At 36.1% G+C, this 5,509-nt stretch overlaps 1 pseudogene; it reads right to left on the bottom strand.

The window, feature by feature from the left end:
* Nucleotides 1-3,740: 3,740 nt before the first annotated feature.
* On the bottom strand, nucleotides 3,741-4,743 carry LOC125165738 (glyceraldehyde-3-phosphate dehydrogenase-like; annotated as a pseudogene).
* Nucleotides 4,744-5,509: the final 766 nt, after the last annotated feature.

The raw sequence follows: 5,509 nt of genomic DNA, 5'->3' as shown, positions 1-5,509 counted from the left end.
AAAAGGCACCTAGCTCATTAGGTCGTTAAAACTCAGTCGTTAAAGTATGTGACTCTTAATCTTGGAGTTGTATGTTTGAGGCCCATGTTGGGTGTACAGATTCCTTAAAAAGAGAATCTTTTAAAAAATAAATTTTGGTTCTATATAATGTATTTTGTTATTATGATATAAATAAGTTTCAAAAATATTATCCAGGCCAACTTCCTAAATAGAATTATACTACACTTAAGCAATTATAGAGTGCCAATTATATTCCCAAGGTTTATATTAAAATATTTTATAAAAATATTATGTAAATTTGTAAAGATATTACAGCAGATATAACTAATTGCATGTTTTAAATAAATTGAGAAAAATAAATCTTTGTCTAGTTAAAGAAGGTAACTGAGAGATGTACATGGAAAAGCAGACATTTATAAAGCAATATCTAAGCAGAACTGTTGTATATATTAAGAAATCAATCATTATTTACTATAAAAAAAACAAAAAAATTGGTAGCTCCCAGGACAGAAGCAAGAAGGAAAGAATCAGGCGTATGAGTAATAACCATGGATATTAAATGCTGAAGTGCATGCATGATGTCTTACACATTGCCATTGGAAGATTCCATTCAAATTATTTCTGTGTCTGCCCTCATGATTAACCTTTCAGAAAAGGGAATCTGACTAGTGTACTTCTGAAATTAGGGGAAATGTGGTTCTTTGACTAGCAAACCAGAATCATGTAGCTTTTTGTGTAATTGGGAATGAGGAGAGATAATTTTCCCAAAGGTCACAGATTAAATCAAAAACAAAAACAATGTCAGAACCTACCATAGTCATTTACATTCTCAGACTTTATGTACATCTCAAGTTTTTCTTTTTATAAAATCTTGTAACACAAGAAGTAAGTAGTTGGTCTGAGCAGACAATAGAGTTAACTATTGATTGATATTTTAGAGGTATACTATGAATTAAAAACTGCCATTCATTTTTTCAATTGAAATTAGCTAATATCCAGGAAAATTAACTCGCTCTGTTGGTCTACCAGAAGGATCAGAAAAACAGAAACTCATTATTATATCTCTTAACAGACAGAATTTGTTATGATAGAAGATTGAGTGAACAGATGTTTGGAGGATTAAAAAAAATTTTTTTAAATACTAAAATAACAAAGTAGCAATAACTACAGGAAGGAGGTGTTACCCACCCAGACGGAGAAACAAAGATGATGCTAGAATCTAGACTCAGAGGAGGAGGTCCTCTTAGATCCAGATCAGTGTCTATTCCTCTGGGAAGCAGGTTCTACCTGGCAAAGAGAGTAGACTGCAATTGGTTTTGGAGAACCCAGGGAAGCAGGGGATTGGAAGGAAGAGCTGCAGGGGCAAAGGGACATTATTGTGCTAGGAGAGCCAACAAGCAAAAGGACAAGAGAAAGTTCTTTCTCCTCTTTTCCTACCATGTCTTCTTCCTTGTATATCTCTCTTAATAAAGGAGGATTGAAGTTCCAGCAACAAAAAAAGAGTGTAGAAGAGGGAGAGACAAAAGAGTGTTGAAGCTGAGAGACAATAGCTTCATAACCACTACAATGTTACATTTTACCAAACTGTTATGTTTTTGCATTAGCCCTTATTTTATTGGCATTTTAACTTGGTGTCATTAATTTCAAGTTACTTACTGTAATACTGATAGTATGTAGAATGAGAGTAAAGTTTATGTGAATTTAATTTTTGTTCGGTTAAAGTTACCCAATTTTTGACTAGCTAATTCTAGAATTCTAACTTTTTACTAGGTAATAGTTTTATAATACATTGATGATTCTTTGGCCTAGTAAATAAACCCAACATTATAATTTGTTGCCATTTTTGTCTTCCTTTAAGGCAGAGGATATCTATAAGCCTGCCATGCCAGATATAGCCCATTAGTCACAGGGAAAAACAGACAGCGGTGTGTGGAATGGATCAGCCCAAATTCATCATGACCACTAAAAAACAACACAAAACAAATATCCTATTAGTGATGTGCCAAGAGCTTGATCATTTCGAGTGAAGGATGGCATGTTAATGAATATATATAAAGGCAGTTCTCAAATTCACATATTTCAAATTAACAGCAATCAGTCAATTACACGCATGATATCGACTTGCTTCACATATTGCCCTTGAGTAGGCTGGAAACATACAAATGAAACTAAGTCAGATACGTGATGGATTTGGAGGAGATTCCTAATTAAAATCATAGCAAATACTTTATCTTTCTGATACATAGAACCATGCAGCTTTAATCAAAATAACCAACTCTAAAATAGGCACAAATAGTGGCTAAGCAGATGTTGAGAGGAAGCAAACAAAAACATCAACAACAAAAACCCTAAACTGAATAAAATGGGAAGGCATTGAACAGGAAATCTTGGCCTTTGACCCATTATTATATAATGGATTTTCTAAAGTCAGGTAATACATTTTCTGAAATCCATTATAAAAAAAGGGTTCCAAAAATAAATGGGACATGTATTCTAGCATTGCTAGAATAAATACAGATATGGGGACTCACATAACTCAGCTTCAAAAAAAAAAAAAAAAAAACAAAGGCAACCCAATTAAAAAATGGCAAAAGTCCTAAACAGGTAATTTTCCAAAAACATACCAACTTCCAACAGGTACTTGAAAAGGTGCTCCACATCACTAATCATTAGGGAAATGCAAATCAAAAACCACAATGAGATATCAATTTGCAGCTGTTAAGAAGTCTATTATTATAAAGATAAGAGATGAATGCTGGTAAGGATGTTGAGAAAAGCAAACCCCCATATACTGTTTGTGGGAATGTAAACTGATATAACCATTGTGAAAAACAGTGTGGAGGCTCCTCAAGAAATTACAAATAGAACTACCATATGACCAAGAAATCCCACTTCTGGGTATATATCCAAGGGAAACAAAATCATTATCTCAAAGAGATAGTTTTACTCCCATGTTAATTGCAGCATTATTCACAATAACCAAGCTGTAGAAATAATCTAAGCATCCATTGACAGATTAATAAAGAATATGTGATTATATATATATATGATTATACATATATATTCATCTTTAATACATATTTAAGCTGAATATTATTTCATTTGTGTGTGAATTTTTAATATAAATGCAGAACATAAAGCATTAATGCAAGTCAAAATGTTCAGTGAACATGTTTCAGCAGTTCAACACTCTAACAATTATAAATAAATCTGCTAAGTTTTTCTGGACAATGCCAGCATTTGGCTTTTTTTAAAACAAGTAAATTTCTTACTGATGACAATAGTGTTTGTGGCATTTTTATCATACAGTAGATTCTATCCATTCACTATACATTTCTAATGTTGTCCTACTTGCAAATATAGGTTTTTAATGTCTGTCTTCTGTGCTGTTCCTGTCAATTTGTTATTAATATACATTAAACTATAAAAGAGAGAGAGAAAGAGAAAAAAATCCTGCCATCCATGACAACATGGATGAATTTGGAGAGTGTGATAGTAAGTGAAATTTACATGTAGAATCTAAATACACATATTTTGGAAGGGTATACTTTTTTCATACAACATAATAAGGTCAGGTTCCCCCAAACCCTCTCCTTCTTTAGGGGCTCTGGGATGGAAACTATGTAGAGGTTAGGAGACTTTCAGTGTGTTCAGGCGATGAATTGGGGCAAGGACTCCCCAGCAGCTGGGGGCCTCTCTCTTCCTCCTGTTCTCGCAGGGGCTGGTAATTCAGGGGGCTCTTACTCCTTGGAGACCATGTGGACAATAAGCTCCACCACCTGGTTGCTATAGCCAATTTCATTGCCATACCAGAGAATAAGCTTTAAAAATTGATCACTGAGGGCAATGCTAGCCTCAGCATTGAAGATGGAGGAATGGTACTACTGTTAAAGTCACAGGAGACGACCTGGTCCTCTGTGAAGCCTAGGATGCCCTTGAGTGGGCCCTCTGATGCCTGCTTCTCCACCTTGCTGACATCATCATATTTGGCAGCCTTCTCTAGGTGGCAGAGCAAATTCACAACTGACATTTTGTGGGTTGGATTAAAGAAGGCCATGCCAGTGAGCTTCCCATTTAGCTCAGGGATGACTTCGCCTATCGCCTAGGCAGTGCCAGCAGAAGCAGGGATGATATTCTGAGCAGCTCCTCAGGCCCTATGCCATAGCTTCCCAGAGGGCCTGTCCACGGTCTTCTGGATGGCAATGGTAGCATAGACTGTGGTCATGAGTTCTTCCATGATGCCAAAGTTGTCATGGATGACTTTGACTAGAGGGGCCAAGCATTTGGTGGTGCAGGAGGCATTGCTGACAATCTTGAAGGAGTTGTATTTCTCATGGTTCACACTCATCACAAACATAGAGACATCAACAGAAGGGGCAGGGATGATGACCCTCTTGGGGTCACCCTTCATGTGAGCCCCAGCCTTCTCCATGTTGGTGAAGACTCCAGTGGATTCCACAACACAGCACAAGCATTACCCTATTCAATATTGGAGAGATCCCACTCTTGGAAAATGGAAATGGGCTTTCCATTGATGACAAGTTTCTAATTCTCAGCCTTGACTGTGTCATTGAATATGCCGGGGAGGCGGGGTGGGGGGGCTTACTGAAGCATGTAGACCAGGTCACTGAGGTCAACAAAGCGGTCACTGATGGCGACAATATCCACTTTGCCAGAATTAAAAGCAGCTCTGGTGACCAGGCACCCAATACAGCCAAATCTGTTTACTCTGTCCTTCACCATTGTGTCTTGGGGACACGGCTGGCACTGCACCAGAATATGCGGCTGTCTGTCCAATGGAGGAAGAGCAGAGAGTCTGAATACAGATATTCTTAATGTGATCATTTCAATAGAAAAGACCAGTTTCAAAGTATGTTTTATTTGGTGACAAACTATAGTATTTTAAATACAGTCATGGGCTAATTGTAAAAATCCTTTTAAGTTCTTTAAAGTTTTTGATAAAAGATAAAAACAGTACTCTAGAGATCATTATGTTTACTGCATATCTGCTTGGGGAATGAGGTCAGGCATAATTAATTAAATTAATTATGCCTTTAACTGTTATTATAAAGCAAATTTTAGCTGTTGTAGTTTCTCAGGGATGCATTTTGCAAATTTTGTTTTGTAACTCTATTCAGCAAAGTAGATATTTAAATTTGGCCACCATTATGCAAAATATTTGAGATGTTTTGATTAGGAAAAACAAAATGGGGAATATTCAAAAGATAAAATATCCAACTGAATAAGCAAGTTGTGTTTCCTCAAGTGGTATATAATTTTTTATTGGGGACTTTTTTTCCAGCTGGGTTTATATAATGTCTGTCAGTGGAGAGAGTGAGATTCCTTGAGTCTTAGATTGTTTGCTTCTAATAGGACCACAGTGATATCTTTTTAATCGTATTATTTAACCATAATTAGTATTTTAATATTAAATAAACATGAATTATAATTTTTGATTGGGTTCCTACATCTTGTGAGGAGGGTGAATTTGGACTTGACCTCAGCTCAT

This window comes from Prionailurus viverrinus, chromosome B2 (assembly GCF_022837055.1).
Source record: "Prionailurus viverrinus isolate Anna chromosome B2, UM_Priviv_1.0, whole genome shotgun sequence".
Lineage (NCBI taxonomy): Eukaryota > Metazoa > Chordata > Mammalia > Carnivora > Felidae > Prionailurus > Prionailurus viverrinus.
The sequence above is the reverse complement of the archived record's forward strand: the minus strand, read 5'-3'. Positions and strand labels throughout refer to the sequence as shown.